General features: G+C 45.5%; 1 long non-coding RNA gene across 1 annotated transcript in view; it reads right to left on the minus strand.

Moving 5' to 3' along the window:
- The window catches only part of LOC109285241 (uncharacterized), a 53,455-nt gene extending 45,821 nt beyond the window's left edge, over positions 1-7,634 (minus strand). The window contains exon 1 of the long non-coding RNA XR_002092918.2: positions 7,577-7,634. This is a non-coding gene — a long non-coding RNA (uncharacterized LOC109285241). The remainder of the gene's footprint in view (positions 1-7,576) is intronic.
- Between the last annotated feature and the right edge of the window lie 10,463 nt (positions 7,635-18,097).

An 18,097-nucleotide genomic window follows, 5' to 3' on the forward strand; every position in this document is an offset into this window, starting at 1 on the left:
TAACCAACAGATTTTAATGTTTCAACCACAAACTGGTAGGGTGTAAAAACCTAGTAATCCTCTGAAAGCATTCCCAACCCTTAAAAAAGTTCTATACAAACTATACCTTTTTAAGAAGTGAAAACATTAACCTACAAAAGAAACAGATCAATATATTGCCAAACTAAAGATAATGTTTGAATAGTACAGTTACCATAAGATAAAGTATGAAGTTCTTTTTAATGCATATGAGAGTTTAAGTAAGATTGGTCAGAGCCCAAACTTACTCTACCATGCCTTAGTGGTCATGGGCAAAGTGAATAATCACATCCAAATTCAGATCTTAAGTAGAATAGAAAGATAGTTCAAAGTAGCACAGAGAAACCATGATTATACAAATAGAGGGAGCAGACTTTGTACAAAAGCAAATGTGTAAGTATAAAGCTGAGGACTGAAAAAGTGATCCAAACATTTAGGCACTATTTTAGGATTTAAGACACCTGGGCTGTGTCCACATGAGCGTGGACATTTGGTTCCTGTGCGGGCCGAGCCCCGATCCCACCTTTGTCACCATGTGCAGCGGCGATTCCGATCTCATTCCCGTCGCCATGTGCGAGCCGGGGGCGAGCCGGGCCCATCTTCGCGCATGCGGGCTGTGGCCAGCAGCCCGGGCACGCAGGGTTGGAGAGAACCGGCGGTGTGGTTTGCTACGCGCGAGCTAGAATTAGTTACGGAGGCATAATGGTTGATTGAAAAGATTGTTTACTTATACCCAAAGATGGTATTGGTGTAGGCTGGATAGGTTTCCAGGCACAGCTCCCGCTTAGATCCTCGCTAGAGGAACACGACAAATCAATTGCTCCCACGGAGTCATTCAAGCTCCTCAGGTCCGGTTCGAGGTTCGGAAGGTTCCCCGGAGTTGCTCAGGCTCCGCGGGTCCAAAGTTACAGGAAAGGGATACGTCTGGGATTGCGATCGGCGAAGGGGAGAGGCGAGAAGCGAAAGCTCCGTAGGTTCGGTTCTATTGCCTCTCTTGCCTGCTTAGGGGAGGCGCGTTGGGTCCGCGAGGGTCCGCAGTGCTTGGAGATCTTCACACAGAATCTTTCTCTTTTCCTCCCTCCTCCGGATGTTTGTGGAGTCCTCCAACTTGGGCGGAAACCACACAAGCTTTTTGTAAGGCTAGCAAGCCAATCGCTAGCCGCCACGTGTGCCTATATTAGGAATTGGCCAATAATGTGGCGCGAATCCGAATACAAATGGCGGGAACTCCTTTGCAGCGTGTATCACTATGATGCAAAAGAAATGCACCCTGCAAAGAAGCTGTAATTTGGCGGGAAATCCCCCGTTGCACCAGAGTTCTCTCTCGCAGCAGAGAACTCTACCGTGCAAAGAAAGCGACAAATAGCGAGAAATAATTTAGCGGTGCCGAAGCGCACACACAAACAAAAACAACAACTTTGGGTTGTGACATCCCCCCTTGCTGAGAGCATAGCTAAATTATGCCATACTCTTTGAGCAATCTAGAGTTTTGTCATGGTCATCAAACGAGTCAACAAGCCAACAAACAAATACACAAACATAAAATTCGCTGTCCTGGGATCAAGTTACATAACAATCAAGAAATAATAATCAACATAAACACATAATCTGATTCATAACAAAATTGCATGATCAAGGCTTCAGTGGGCATCGTGACAAAGTTGTACGTCAGGCCCTCACTTCTTTCAGTGGTGTCATCCCTCTTAGGGCTCCTCCTCGCCACGCGCTCTGAATTCCGGATCTGTAAACAGAAAACTCTCAAAACAGATTAATGACCTTATTCAACAAACTTAAGCAGTTTTAAACGATTGTTATGGCTTAATTAGACGAAATCGTCGAAGATTCATCATCTGGTTCTTCCAAATAACGGAAACCTAACTCATAAGCTAACTGCCATTGGCCTGCGTCCCCTAAAATCCGAAGCTGCCGCTTGTTAAGTCCGGAACGATGTAGGAGAAATCCAAACATGTATCGTTCCTCTAGGGTTCTCGGTGGCAGTGGTGGGAGATCGGATCCACGTCGTCTGGTGTCTTGGGGCCTAGTCGGGTGTTGACAGTCCCGATCAAAAGACAATCTTGGCTCCATCAGGATACGTAGTCTTAGCAACTGACAAAGAAGATTACTCATGGGTTGGTTCACCATTGGACTGAGCAGAATTCGAAGGACGACGATGTTCTTTTGCCCGTAGATCTCGAGGCAACTATCTAGGCTGAGAGAGGTTAGTGGAACAGTTCCAGGATCTCGCAAATGACGGTGAGGCCATGGTCTTATTCACTGGAGTGATGTCAGTCCCAGCGCACGTGCTCTCGGGTTCCCCGCACAATACGAGACGCCAATCATTGCCAGCATAAGGTGATCTGCGCCGGTATATTCTGGCCGTCCTGCATGCCACACGTGGGCTTTTTGACTAATTAGTCCTGCAACAAGCGCTGGCAGTGGAATAGGCCAGTGAGTATTACATGTTATCATGTCGATGTCAGTGACATGTCCTCTACTCCACAAAGCTTGTCTAACTAAGAAGCTTGCTTCTTCTTGGTTCAGCAGGTCGGATCCAAGTTCTCTGACTAAACATCCTAACCATACAGCTAGAGTCTCTTCAGGTTGAATTTTTGATGCTCTACATAGATCCTGCAACTCAGTTCTGGTGTGAGCATAATAAGTAGTAGCAACTCGGTTAGTTGTTATTGTAGAACAAGCTGCTCCTTCGGGAGTCGATGTTGTCATAGGCTGAACTGCTGCCGCGGGGGTTAGTGTTGCTGTTACTGCTTCAGGCAGGAGGGGCGGATGCTCTCCTCCGCTTGACTCTCTCCTTCGTCGGCAGGAAGGCGTGGTCAGCCGAGACGCTGCTGCGTCGCTAGGCAGGGTTGCCGGTGACGACGCTGCGTCGATGGGCGGAAACGCTGACCGAACTCTCGCGGGTTCGTTAGAAGCTCCACCCTTCTTTTCCGGTTCTTCCACGCGGTCTCCCTCTTGCTCGGCGCCATCTTGGACTGGCGTTTCAGGCTCCTTTTTCTCAGCGCTTCTTTGACCGATCGGATCACCATCTGCAGCTGGGCTTTCAAACTTAAATTCTTTTGCATTAGGTTCATTATAGTACGAATAGTTGCACTACCTTCTCCCCCCTTGTCATACTGCAAGGCCATTCTTTCATCCGCGGGCCGTTCCTCCGTCTCCAAATCTTCGCGGAGCTCGGATGGAAGCTCGTGACCCTGTAATCTAGACATTATCATCCATGGGGGGAACGGGCCGATGGGCTCCGGTTCTTCATTCTCCCGAGCATATCGTAGGCATCGGGCAAACTCCCGGGTGAACGTCAGGTTTGTTTCGCCCGCCGGGTTGGGTTCGGCGAGGGACACAGTATCGAGGGGCCTAAACAGGACCCGCTCATCTCTCATTATACACCCGAACGCTGCAGGGAGCAAGTACACTTCCCTGTCTCTTGGGGCTCCGTCTTCGGAGATTCCCTCTTGTCCCTTTAGCGACAGACGGCCGCTTACAAATCTTTCACCCATTCCACCCGCCTGGTGGTAAGCGATATGTATCTCTAATTCTTCAAAGCTTTTCACTTGGCGTTGGTTATCGCGCCAAGGGCAGTTCCTAACCAATTCTAACTCTAGCGTATTCTCTCCCGAACCCATCCTCGTCGCCATGTGCGGGCCGAGCCCCGATCCCACCTTTGTCACCATGTGCAGCGGCAATTCCGATCTCATTCCCGTCGCCATGTGCAAGCCGGGGGCGAGCCGGGCCCGTCTTCATGCACGCGGGCTGTGGCCAGCAGCCCGGGCACGCGGGGTTGGAGAGAACCGGCGGCGCGGTTTGCTACGCGCGAGCTAGAATTAGTTACGGAGGCATAATGGTTGATTGAAAAGATTGTTTACTTATACCCAAAGATGGTATTGGTGTAGGCTGGATAGGTTTCCAGGCACAGCTCCCGCTTAGATCCTCACTAGAGGAAAACGACAAATTGATTGCTCCCACGGAGTCATTCAAGCTCCTCAGGTCCGGTTCGAGGTTCGGAAGGTTCCCCGGAGTTGCTCAGGCTCCGCGGGTCCAAAGTTACAGGAAAGGGATACGTCTGGGATTGCGATCGGCGAAGGGGAGAGGCGAGAAGCGAAAGCTCCGTAGGTTCGGTTCTATTGCCTCTCTTGCCTGCTTAGGGGAGGCGCGTTGGGTCCACGAGGGTCTACAGCGCTTGGAGATCTTCACACAGAATCTCTCTCTTTTCCTCCCTCCTCCGGATGTTCGTGGAGTCCTCCAACTTGGGCGGAAACCACACAAGCATTTTGTACGGCTAGCAAGCCAATCGCTAGCCGCCACGCGTGCCTATATTAGGAATTGGCCAATAATGTGGCGTGAATCCGAATACAAATGGTGGGAACTCCTTTGCAGCGTGTATCACTATGATGCAAAAGAAATGCACCCTGCAAAGAAGCTGTAATTTGGCGGGAAATCCCCCGTTGCACCAGAGTTCTCTCTCGCAGCAGAGGACTCTACCGTGCAAAGAAAGCGACAAATAGCAGGAAATAATTTAGCGGTGCCGAAGCGCACACACAAACAAAAACCACAACTTTGGGTTGTGACAGTTCCCTGGAGATAATTTGCAGCAGTCCACCTTGTGCCACCGCTAGTTGTCCCCGGGAAACGCCAGTGCCATCCACTCTGTGGCGCGTAGCAAGTTACCCCAGATGGGCTGAGCTGGCCTCAACAGCCTTATGTAGGGTCCTGAGGGCCTCCTGGGGCTGCAGCAGTGGCGATCCTGCCACTTGGGACCTGACTGGCAGCTGGAGCATGGCTCCAGTCAGCCTGGCTTCGGTTTTGAGCAGCACACGCTGCCCCTGTGTGCACCGCTTCGCTTTTTTTTTTCCAGTTTTTTTTGACCCCTGGATATCCTTGCAGTATGGAGAGCACCTGAACGTGCGGTATGTGGAACCGCAGACATGTCCACATGCTGTATGGCTGCTCTCGTCTGGATGTAGCCCTGGGTTCCATTCCTTACTGACAGACACTATCTATGCCCCGAGTCATTTGCTCAGGATCCTGTCTAAACAGGGAACCTGGTGTGCAGCAAGCTAGCATGTGAGCTAGCTCCCCATATGCACACTTACTTCCTACTTAGACTATGTACAGGTGTTCCACTTTTACTGGGAGAATCACTGCACTCTTATTAGCAGCTAGGACCATACAAGCATTCATTCAATTTATCTTGAAGGAAACATGCCTCCTCTGTGAGAAAGATCCTGTTGACACCTGGAAGATCTCTCCTGTGAGAGTCTCTCTTACCAGAATGAACGTCTCTATGTTCCCCTCCTCCACGACTGGCAAAAGTCAAGGAGCAGTTCCCCATGTTCCTACAACTTGCATGGGCCAGGGGTATTGCCCCACTGCTTGACTTCCTCCTAGACTGATCTACAAGGGCTTCTGACGCTTTGCCACATTTTATGTCTCTAATGCCCTTGACAAGGGCCATGCGCAGGAGGAGATTCGTAGTCTGCAGACTGATTCCTGGAAGGGCCTCTGCTTGAAGAACAAGAAGCACACAGTGGCGGCTTCTGTATTATGCAAATCATAATACAGAAGGGATGCTAAATTTAGGCTGGTTCAGAGTATCAGTGCAAACCTAATCTTCAGGGGCACTAACAGTATGCATGCACAGGTTTAGTAAGAGTTGAAAGTGTGCTGGATTTTCACACCCTACCTTGCTGCAAACTGATTTCCATGTGTAGACAAATTCCTACTTTATTAGAAAGGGAGTAATTTTACTTCCCTAAAATCTCTTTAAACATAAGGTGATACTACCCTGGCAATCATCATCCTGGAAGATAAATACCTCGCTGTGGAGATTAAAAACAAACAAACCAACACCCCCTCCCCCAACACGATAATGCTAAAGAAAAGTGGCCTGTATCTACAGTCATATGCAATAATGGTGGCAAAGAAAATCATCATGTCTTAGCCTGACAGATAAAAAGGTGTTCTGTCCAGAAGCAGTGAAAAATTGAGTTTATGGGACAGTTTTATATAAGGCAGTTGAAGCATGAATAGAGTTTGCTTAAAGCAAGAACTGTTCTGAGACTACACTGGAATAATTCTGGAATAGACTTTGAGAAAGCTGGAGAATATGTACTGTCCAGACATGACCAAGGAGATAATGCACCTTGTGAGAAGATAATACATACATGCATATGTGGATAAAACACAGGGCAAGCAGCAAAAAGGCAGTAAAAATACCAAGCATCCTCAACAGACCTTTGAGCAAAGTAACCAAGCTTCTTACAAACCATACAATCTGCCTCATTATAGTAGATTACCATTCAGAGTTTGAAAACTAGAATTGTCATACCATACCAGAACTATTATGATAGACAAAATAAGGTAGCATTTCAGCAAGAATTATATCCCACATCATGTAGTTCTAGACAACCCTAAGGTATTTGCAGTCAAATTTGTGCAATTTCACAGGAAAGAGTGATCAGTTATATCACATTGTCACCATGCCACAGCCAGGCAAATGGCAAAGCTAGCTTGGCAGTTAATATTGCTGAAACTATTAACGAAAGGTGTAAAAGGTAAAGAAAACATATGGCAAAGCATTCCTGAATTAAGAAAAACTCCCACAGAGGGCAGTGATAGCAGCCAGATATACCTGATGTTAAGATACACACCTACATTGCTACACTGCTACAATTAGTGGTGGGTGGGCAAATTAGGTAACAGACAAAATGAAAAAGTGATATGTAAAGGCCAAAGCCTACTATGATTGATAAAGCTAAAGGCTTCCCAGGCTACTGCCTGAAGACCCTATAAGGATCAAATTATTCCCTCAGGACAAATCATGTACTTGGAAACTACTGGTACTGAACAGATTAATCCTATTTCAATAACCTTAGTTCCCAAGAAAGTTAAGCACAAGTAAAAAGTTGGTGTTAAAGGACGATGACACTATTAAGTGTGTTCAATATGTAAGCAAATTCTAGTATACTAGTCAATTTTGCTAATTTAAATAAAGATGCATTAGAAGAGAGCTTTGTATTAGGAGGTACTGAATATTGAGGAACAAAATAAGTAAATGTAAGAATACTGTTCTACTGCCTTGAGCCCCAGCATGGGCAATTCAGCCTCCACAACCGTACTACGGACTTAGTGCTGGCTATGCAAGCTGTGAAAGCTGGAACAGTGTCTCTTGCACAAAAATGCAAGACAGTGGCTGGGGCAAGACTGGGTTGTGGTAACAAGCCTGCCACAAAGAATATTAAAGCCCGTGAATGGCTTGCAACGCATTACCCATTAGGCATAAGAGAGAAGAGGAGCTTGTGGTAGCCAAAACCAGACCCATGCCAGAACATAATCACTGTGATTGGTTCCTCTAAAAGGAAGATCCGTAGCAGAGACCTGACACACCCATCACATGTGAATCTCCAAGCTAAGGCAGCCAGAGCAAAAGGCTGAGCCAGTGTAACTAAAGGCAGCACGGAGACTGCCTTTCAGTTGAAACAGATACATTTCAACTGACCTGGCAACTAAAGAAGACAAAAGACTAAATATACATTTCAAGCAAAACCTGTAAAACCGGGATGAGGAACCTCCGGGCCACTGGTCGGGCGCGGACTCCATCTCCCAGCCGCCCCGCCCCGCCCCGCCCGCACGGCTTGTGCCGGCCTCCACGGAGACCCCGCCCCGCCCCGCCCCGCCCCGCCTCAGCCGGGCGGGACCAGCGCGGCAGAGTGCTGCAGGGGCTGCTCCGGAGTTGCGGGGAAATGAAGTCGGCAAAAAAAAACAACCCCAAAACAGAAGTTTGCTCCGGAGCGAGGGCAGAGCTGCGCCCTCCGGGCAGGGCGCGCATGCCGGGATCGCGGCTCTGCCCCAGCTCCAGACAGGCTGTCACTGCTGCAAGGAGCGATCCCGGCACACGCGCCCCCGCCCAGAGCGCGCAGGCGACACGTCGCAGCTCCGCCCTGGCTCCGGAGCAAACTTTTTTTCTTTCTTTTATTATATATTTTTTGGAGTTAACTGAGGACTCCATTTCCCAGCAGCTCCAGAGCAGCCCCCTGAGGCGCTCACCCACGTGGCTGAGGCTGGGGTTTCCATGGAGACTGGCACCCGCCATGTGGGCAGGGGTTGCTGGGAAATGGAGTCCCCGGCCGCCTGGATTGGGCCTGCGGGCTGGACGTGCCCCGTCCCTGCTGCAAAAGATGCAGCAGGTAAGATGTCCAGTGCGTGACATCCCCACGTTTCTTAAAACAGGCATCCACCGTCCAAGGTGTTACACATGTCGCAATCACGCAGTGTGCGTCTGGAGTGTTGTAACTAAGGTATCACTGGTACAAGCTATTGTGCATGTGCCCCATTGATAAACAAATACCCAAAGACAGGTCTGGTAACCAGTGCCTCTAAGCATCCCGTTTCACCACTCAAGGCCCATCACATTTAATTGCCCAGCTAGTCAATAGCTGCAAGAAACACAAGTCTTCTTACCTAAACAAATCCAAAAACAAGAGCCAAGCAATTTAACAATTGTAATATGATGGTCATCCTTCCCCCCCCCCCCCCCCCCCGTTTTGTTTGGCTTTTAATCGGCCAACAATCAAGTTAAAATGCTGTGAAGCTATAAAATTAACCACTATAAGAACTAAGCAGATTTGCCAGCAAGGTGTGCAGTCCAGGAAAGATCAAGAAGCCATACTGCACCCAGCCCAAGTGTAAGGCTGCAAGACTGGACCAGTTTCCCTGCCTGCACTGGTGAGAAAACACTACTGCAGCTAAATAAGTGCTGGGACTTCTGGGATTCTCTGTAATAGCTCATTTTATACCAGGAAAAAATATTTTTCTGTCATTTAGCTTTGTAGCTTGTTGGTAGTTATTAAGGCAAGTCTTTCTGCTATTAATCAACCAAATGTTGTGTCAATTCTTAAAACAGTAGGTTAAAACCCCGTTTTTAAGAGCAACACTTTTGGCCTAAAGGATCTTTGAAGCCAAGGAAATACATTGCTTATATTTCATCACTTTATTTTAGTGTGTTCATTTTAATTTATTTTATTTACAAGCAGAGAAAATATTTGAGCTGAGGAGACTATTAATCAGTTCAGTTGGTGCCTCTCAGCAGGCTACTCCAGCATGGGGCATATGCTCTTTTTCAATTAAGAATACAGACTAGCTCAAGATAATTAATTACTTCCTCAGAATATATTTGCTAACAGAAGATTTCTACATTGATATAAATAGTTCAGTGTTAGTATTTCTCATAAAACTATGTAATATTTTCTCACTTGACTACTATGTTTACTTACAGCATAATTTTCAGAAATACTGGGCATTTTACCTTAAAACTCGCTGAAACAGAGTAGATTAATTATAAAAGGATCTGCCCAAGGAAAGAGATGTCCTGGCCAGGAGAGTTCATAGTTTGCACGTGTGGTTTTGCTATCTGAGGATCATCAAGGTTCCTGCTTCTGCACAGTAAGGGCAAGTACAACCTGGCAGATGATACTACATAGATTCATAGATGTTAGGGTCGGAAGGGACCTCAATAGATCATCGAGTCCGACCCCCTGCATAGGCAGGAAAGAGTGCTGGGTCTAGATGACCCCAGCTAGATGGTTATCTAACCTCCTCTTGAAGACCCCCAGGGTAGGGGAGAGCACCACCTCCCTTGGGAGCCCATTCCAGACCTTGGCCACTCGAACTGTGAAGAAGTTCTTCCTAATGCAATCATCTGGGTGTTTCTTTTCCTTCTATTTCCCTGGTCACGTTTTGTACCAAGGCTTCATATACGAAGAGTTTATAAAAAGTTAGTAAGTTATTACTAGCCGTTAAGAGTATTTTATAGCTATGAATAGTATGTGTTATATAGACAATGGCCATGTCTACTTGAGACACTGACTGCGCAATAGCTTGTTACTACTGCACAGTAGTATTGTGTGGCATGAAGTGCGATGCAACGCTACTGCACAGTAGTAACGAGCTACTGCACAGTCAGCATCACATCACTTAAAAGCCGTTCAGTGATGCTACGGTACAGTCATTTAGTATACATGAGTGCCATGTAGACATGGTCAATTAAAATTAAATCTAGTTAAAAATATTATGGATATTTCTTTTAATACAGAGAAAGGCTTTCTAACTGGAAATCTTTATGAATGGAACATTTTTTCTTACAACAACTTTTGGGGTTTTGTCAAACATACACATGCAAAATTCTGTTTTTAAATGGAAGCTGCAGAAAACCAAAGTTAACCTTCACCTCCACCTTGAAAAAGAGTTTTTGCAACCTGTTCTAGTTATAGTGGCATAAGCAGAAATTTATGATAGATTGATTTCTAACAGCTTCATAGAAGGTACTAAAGTGCAATATTATTAAAGGCCATTATCATAAGCAATGATCAGAATATTACTTAAAATTTAATGTAAAATATCACCCATTTGTTTTGTGTTATGCACTTGCCACAGAAAATATCTGTGAACTCAGATATATGGCAATAGCATGAATGATGAAGGATCTGATGTGTGATAATTCATTCCTGTCTTTCTCCTGACAGCTGGTAGTACATCTGCGTAACAATTTGTGTGTCCATTTATGACCAGTATGCCTCTATCTTATTCTTCTAGCTGTAGTTCTGTGCATTATAATGCACTGACTTATGAAACAGGGAGTCATTTAACACCAAAATCTTTCATTTACCACAATCATAAAAAGTGTTATTGTGCAAGCCCTCTAGCTGGCTCATTTCTCACCTGTGTTGGCAATAAGATTAGGCTAACAAACGGCTGCTAGACTACCCACTAAGATATGTATATTAAAATGGGAATCACCCTCAGGAATTTAACATATTTTCTTAGTTCTATATATGATGATCCCATTAGATAGATTTCAAGATATTTGAAGAGGTAACTGCATTCCTTTGCACCTGCTAAAAGATTAATGATGCCGATGTATATTCTGCCTGGTAAACTCTGCATTTCATTCTAGCATTGTGGGAGTCTATGATAAACTATCTGGATTGCATTGTCTTCTGATGTGGTCACTGCTTTAAAACCTGGACTGTTGAAATCCTTAATTTTTCCTTTTCTGTCTTTTCCATTCAGTTCTTATAACTTAACTTTTTTTATAGCTTAAGCAAGGCTGTTCATCATTGTACTGTATACATTATTTAAAGACTGAATTTGCATAGTTTATTATACTCTTTATCTAATATTGTGTTATTGTGTCTTCCTACCCAGCCTTAAAAATCTTCAAAAATGGAGTGAAGTTTAGGTCACTTATTATATTCTAACCAAAAAACCCCAAAACACCATCAGGCTTTTGCAGAGACATTAATTTTCTTGTCAGAGATTTTTTGCCCACAGTATTTATTTACTTAAACTATGAAGCTAAATGCTCTATGTGCTATGCGTGTTTCAAAAGATAAGCTATGGAGTGAGTGAAATAGTCTGAGCAAAACTTCTGGCACAGGAAGAGCATTGAAACAACTGCTGCTGACCCTCACAAAGGTTGTGAGTCAATGGCTGACAAGTGCTGCTAATTATGTACCATTAAATATACCAGTATGTTAATATGCATGTGTTAGTTTATTATACTGACATTTAGAATTGCAGTTTGGATAGTTAATCACTGATAATTACAGTGTCAGTAATTCTTACCGATCTGTAGTAGAATCTCTTGCAACCATCTATTAGATTGGATTCTGAAGAAAGCAGTTTGTGGGCAAATATTGTCTTATCTTTTCTGCACTAATAACAAACTAGGTTAATTTACATAAAAGGCAGCCTTAAAAGCCTCTTCCCTCTTTGGGAATATTAAGCTTTGATTTATATATTGCATATTCCTTTCTTAAAGATGTTGGGAAGATCCTGTTGGAGTAAATCAACACAGCTCATGGAAGTTGATGCACACTAGACTGATTTACTCCAGTAGAGGGTCTAGCCCCTTATTTTTAGTCCCTTCTAGTATTCATCACATTCAAAGCTACTGACTTTTTCAATTACCTGGATTTTTCACTTTTTTCTTTGCTATGCTAGTTTATGCAGGAAATAATGAGAATATTGTTGTAATGAGGTTTTCATTTAGATTGAAAAAGATACATTTCTTACAGGTGTGTAACTGCTTACAAAATCATAAAGATCAACTTCAGTGTGAGAAACTATGCCACTATCATGCCTTGTATCATAATACTAAGTACAGACTGTATTTTGCTCACAGATCAAAGTAAAACAAGCTATGTGTGTCCTTTTGAAGGTAACAGGAGTTGTTCCTGTGTCTCTGAAAGATCAATTAAGCCTAACAAGACAGTATAAAGAACAAGTCACATCCTCATATGTTTAAACTCTAATGACTTCATTGCATTTGTGCAGGTTTACCATTTCTGAGGATCTGGCTGAAAGTATTTAAATGTTAGAATCACATACACACACACAAGGAAAACAGTCTTGAGTAGGCGCCAATGATTATGCTTAGAGTTATTGTTTTGTCAGAACAGTTTGCAGAAATATTTCATGAGTGAGTCATGGCAAATTATGGCCAAGTCACAGATTTTGTGATTCATCATTGATTTTTACATTGTTTCATCCCACCTCCTTTTTAGCATCTTCATAAATGGGATCAGTAAGAGGAGGGATAAGTGCCTTCAAATACCACCCATATGGCAAACCTGCCAAGTAGTAGAAGAAGGTCCATTTACCAACTTCCTGTCCCCTTGGAAGGGCTCAGGGTGGGAAGCAAGCCTTTCTTCCAAGGCTATTCACACATCTGCAGGAAGTCAAAGAACCAAGAGGAGAGCCATAATGCACCAGGAAATTATAGAGTGGAAGTCTGAAGCACAGACAACAAAACAGTCCTATTTATGGTGCAATAGCTCTGCTGTTATTTTTTGGTAGACCTTGTCTACTCTTAAGCATAATATTTATTTTCATGTAAGTGCAATTGACATTAGATGCCAGGACACACAAGATTGGTATGAATAAATTAACTGGTGTTAACCCTATATTAATACAACCTGTGCCAAAGGGAACTGGGGCTTCATAGGGCACATCCAGATAAGCACACACATGCTTCTTGTACTGTCTCACACCCATTTGAGATGCCACAGTAGGCATGCTGTGAATGAATGCAGTGCCAGCTCAAAATTTGACACCTGGAAATCCAGGTATATATAAAAAAAAAAAAAATACACAGGGGAAAAAAGCAGGGTAAGGCATGGTTGTGGACCATGCCCTGAGGTAACCCAGAAGCCAGTCCTCCAGAGAAAGACTCTGGTTTCTGGTCAGAGCATCTCAGTGGTGTTTCTGCTGCCCCAGCTTGCGGGGCACACACCCTTAGCTTGCTAGGGTAAGCAGAAGAGCAAGGCTGTGGTGTGACCAGGACCCGGGTGCTGTCCCAAGTAAGTTAGGGATGTGGGGGTTGCAGGGGAGGAGGGGGGGGGTGGGTGTGTGAGGAATGACAGGGAGTGTGGGGGGGATGTGCGGTCTGTGGGTGGGTTTGTGGAGGGGCTTGAGCAGGGGTTGCCACACACCTGCGGTGCCAATGGCAGCAACCACTACACCTGTGGCCCAGGCGCAGGCACAGCTCGTGGCAGTGCAGGGCTGCCTGGTGCAGGCTCTGTACATGCTGAACAGAAGTGGCCCAGCCCCCACCACCCAAGCCAGGGCCTGCAGCCAGGTCTCAAAGTGTAGGTTCTCCTGTTCGAGTAGTTGGCACTTCACCCCGTGCCTGCGGGTGAGTGCCAGAAAGGGGGCCTCACCTCCCGAGCTGAAAGGGCCGGTGGTGGAGGGTCTAGGCTCCATGGCTGCGTGTCTCCCCATGGCTGCCTGTGCATAGCTGCGGTTCCCTCGCTGGAGGGTGGCCTTGCTGGAGCCAGGGCTAGGGCCAGGGACAGGCTGAGTGGGCATGTTGGCTGGTGCAGCGCACCTGGTCCCCTCAGGTGCTACTGATCTAGGTCGGGGGTGGGGTCCTTGCCCTTCCGACCCCCAGCTGTTGAGCGGGCTGAAGAGGAGCCCTTCCCATTGCCCTTGCCCTGGGTCCGTGGTAGTGGTGGTTGGGGGGCTTGGGAGCCCCTCCAGAGGGGTGGCTGGGGGAGACCCCATGGCCCCCTGTTAGAGTTACAGGGGGTTACAGGCTTGTTTGACCCTGGAGGGGGCTGGGGGGACTCTGCCCCTGGGGTGGGGGTTGTAGGGATAATCTGGACCTGGCTAGAATCTGCCCCCATAATGGGTGCTGCAAGAACTTCTATGTGGGTGTCTGCCCCTCCCCTCAGGAGACTCCTGCCCTGCCATTGCTCACATAAGGGAGAGGGAAACCAAACAAGAAAAAAACAAAAAACACATAAGGGCTAGTAAATCCAATAGGGGCAGGCTAGGGCTGTGATGGGGGGTGGGGGGGAGGCAGGGAGCTGAAGCTTGCTGAGCTACAGGCCCACAGGGTTGCCCAGGGAAGGTGCGGGAGGACACGCACACGCACACCCCCCCCCTTAAACCAGCTTACTCAGCCACACAGCAAACACCAGGGCAGGGAGAGTGTACCACAGGACTTACCACACAAGGGCAAAACACACAGGGGAGGCTGCTGAGGCAGATGTAAAAGATGGCTGGAGCAGTGGATGGGCTTCATTTGTTGGAGCGGAGTCCAGGAACCCCTCAGGCCTCCAACCAGGCACCTAGCAGCAGAGCAGCAGGCAGGAAACAAGGCACAGGATCAGATGTGGTGAGGCAGCTGTGAGGGAGCGCAGGAGCAAACAGTCAATTAGGGAAGTAATCCAGTGCAAGTACAGTGCAGTGGAGAATCCCCTCAACTCTCCCGAGAGGGGTCAGTGGTAGCAGCAGTGGCAGCAGCTGTCCAGGCCAGCCACCCAAGGCATATTTCAGCTGAAGGTGAAGGCTGGGTGGGTGGTCTGCTTGAGGCAGCTGGAGAAGGCAAGCCACCCTTAGGTGCTGGCTGTGGTGGTGGGGGAGGGGCCCGCAGGCAGCACAGGTCCTCTCTGCGGCCTGTCCCCTGGCTGCAGCTTGGCGGCAGACTGGAAGCAGTCTGAAACAGGAATGCAGAAACTGGGGTGTGGTGCAGTGCAGTGGGGTTGTGGTGGCCCCTCCCCCCACTGGGGGGTAGCAGTGCATAGTGTGTGGCAGAGGACCTCCCCTGTGGGGGGGGGGGGGTAGCAGTGGCAACAGCAGGAGCCTGAGACAGGAAGGGGTGTGGCTAACTTCCTCCTAGAAGCTCCTAAGAGCAAGTATCCTTGAGCTGCTTGCAAGTTTTATACTGCTGGGGCCAGCACAGAGCAAGTTTTTATACTACTGTGGCCAACACAGGTGCTGGCCCCAGGCTCTAGCTCCCCCTGGCTGCAGATCCAGGAGGAGCTGGGCAGGGTCATTTTGCCCCCAGGTGGCACAACTTGCTCTACACCAAAGTGCATGTCCAGGCATGTGTGCTGAGGCAAAATTCCTGGCACAAATTTGTGATGCTCCTATCTGAGCTGCTGTAAGCTAACATGCCTGCATGTGTGGACATGCCCATATGGGGTGACTTGTCACAGTGAGGTTTTTTGCTATAATTTTCCTCTGTTCATTTCTAAACTTTTGGGATGGATTTTAGAAAAATCCTTTCCAGTTCCTTGATCTCTACAAAGGTAATATCAACCCTTTATTTATTTGTATAGTTTTAAAGATACATGAAGGACATATTAAGATACCTAACCCCAAATATAATATCAGATTCCATAAAGTAGACTGAAATTTAGACGCTTTAAAATCCATCATGTATGATCATGTGCCCTGTGACAGTGAAGATAATTTAGCCCATCTCCTTATTATTATTTCCTTTCCATGATCTATTATCTGTCCTCATTGGACTGTCAGCTTCCTTCTAAATTTGTCAAGAAAGCTTTAGAGACCAGACTGAAAACTATATCTGGGCAAAGTGGCTTTGACAGTAAGGACACCCTTTGCTATCCTGATGATTAGTTTAATTTTAGTTTTAATTATTGGATCTCCTCCAAATGAATGATTAAAATTTGCAACTGGCCTATACATCTTATAAATCAAGTAGAACACTGATGGGCTGATTTCACAATATTCTTTGTGCTCTTTGGTGGGAATAATCAGCTTGTGCCACAACCAACATGTATTCGTTTTTGTTCTTTTTACATTGACAAGACTATAAAAAAAAGAAAAAGAAACATATCTACTATTGCACATCCATTCCATTTTGCTATTTTGAGTACTAAGCACCAGTACCTGTCTTTTATAGTCAGACATAGCTCAAAATAATAAATAAGTCTGGATCATACTGTGCTATGGGTTTTTTAAGCAGAACGTTATTGATTTTAGAGAGACTTCTTGTTTAGAAAAGGTCAATGGTACAATATAGCCCCAAATAATTGTCCACATTGTAGTCTGCCTTTCTTCTCTCTCACAGTCTCAAATCAGTCTGTTGATTTGGTGTTGAAGTTTCTAGTTAATACTCAGTTGTAATAATTATGAAACGTGGTAACCTTCCATTCTATTCTGCTTTTGTTTATATTTTCTCAGTGCTAGGACAATATTTTTCCTACAAGGTACACTTTCAAGTAAGTATTATGAACCCCACTATAATTCAAGGGATCGTGGAATGTTATACAGGTGTCCTTGCGTTTGTTTTACTGATATGGCATGTGTGGTCACATTGTAAACCCCATTTTATGCTATATTCATTAATGTTGTTTTTAATCACTGTATGGATTATGGTATGCTGTCTGTATATATCTTTATGATTTGGGATATATTTAGTCAAAGGAATTAAGGGATGCATAATTACAGAAAAGTAGGTAGGCAAAACTACTATGCATCTTTTACCATTGTGGCCCATATTAAACTAAGGCAAACTGCAATTCCCAGTCGCAGACAGAAGGAACTGTTATTGGGATGGGCAGCCAAAGCACTGTCTGCCTGTAATGGAAAATTAACCCTGAAATAGCAAAGGCATCAGAGCAAAATGGTCCATTAGCTAGAGGAATACCAGATGTCCCAGGAAGAGAAATTTCTGGAGGGTTCTCAGACCCATGAGGAATTGTGGCAATGCTGATGGAGGGTGGACCAGCTTGGTTTTAAGGGCTATCTGGGAGATAGCAAGGGTCTTTGGATCTCAAGCTTTGGAGAGTCTAGGTCCCCAGTGTTCAGGGCTGGCAGGATCAGCAGGGAGGCTGATCTCTTGAAACACTAGCAGGTTTCTCTGAAGAACTAGGCTGTAGTCATATAAGAGGGTAAGAAACTTTACTTGTCTTTTGTTCTGTGTTCAAACTTATGGACAGTTTTCCTTGTGTATTACTTTTATCCTATATAATAAATCCTTTTTTTATTTGTCCCCTGACTGATTGCCCATGGTAAAGAGCGATCTCTAGATGAGTCTTATTCCAGGCTAACCCATTCTCTGGAAAGGGGGATCTATTTTTTTTTTTCACAACTCAATGGTTAGTTGGCAGAGAGTACACTGCTTCAGCTGTGAGGTCTGGCATAAAGGCAGTGGAGCTGAGGCTGAAGGAATATAGAATTATGCTGGGCCACACTTTGATGTGTTCCTTGGGACAAGAAGTTGGGAAAAACTTGGGTTTTGGGGGATGCCCCATGGATAGACTTGTGACAATGGGAATACAGAACAAGAGAGAGTAACTTAATTTCCATAGTTACAATTTGGTCCAGCTATGATGATTTAAACCACTTTACAAATAACTATAATTAGCATTACATGGGTCTGGTGAGTGTTGATATTACCATTATTTTACAAATGGGAAAAATGAGGTAAAAAGATTTACTCAGGACTATCCTCGACACTTGTGGTAGGTGCAGGAATTAGGCATGATTCAAAAGTAAAATGTGGATCCTTATAGATCAAGTCACAGAAGTGCAAGTTCTTTGGAGACAGAAGCACCAATGGTAACTGCCTGATGTCATGCAGAAAGGATCCCGCTGAAAATGAATGGAAAATGAAGGGTCAGAATGAGAAATATTATTCATTTATAAAAGCTCTTAATGTATTCATAAGTCTTCTCTAGGTCTTTATCTTTGTCACAGTAGGAGCGCTATAGAAATCAACACAATAAATAAAGAATTTTCTATATAAAGTATT

The sequence above is a fragment of the Alligator mississippiensis genome, chromosome 3 (genome assembly GCF_030867095.1).
Source record: "Alligator mississippiensis isolate rAllMis1 chromosome 3, rAllMis1, whole genome shotgun sequence".
Classification (NCBI taxonomy): domain Eukaryota; kingdom Metazoa; phylum Chordata; order Crocodylia; family Alligatoridae; genus Alligator; species Alligator mississippiensis.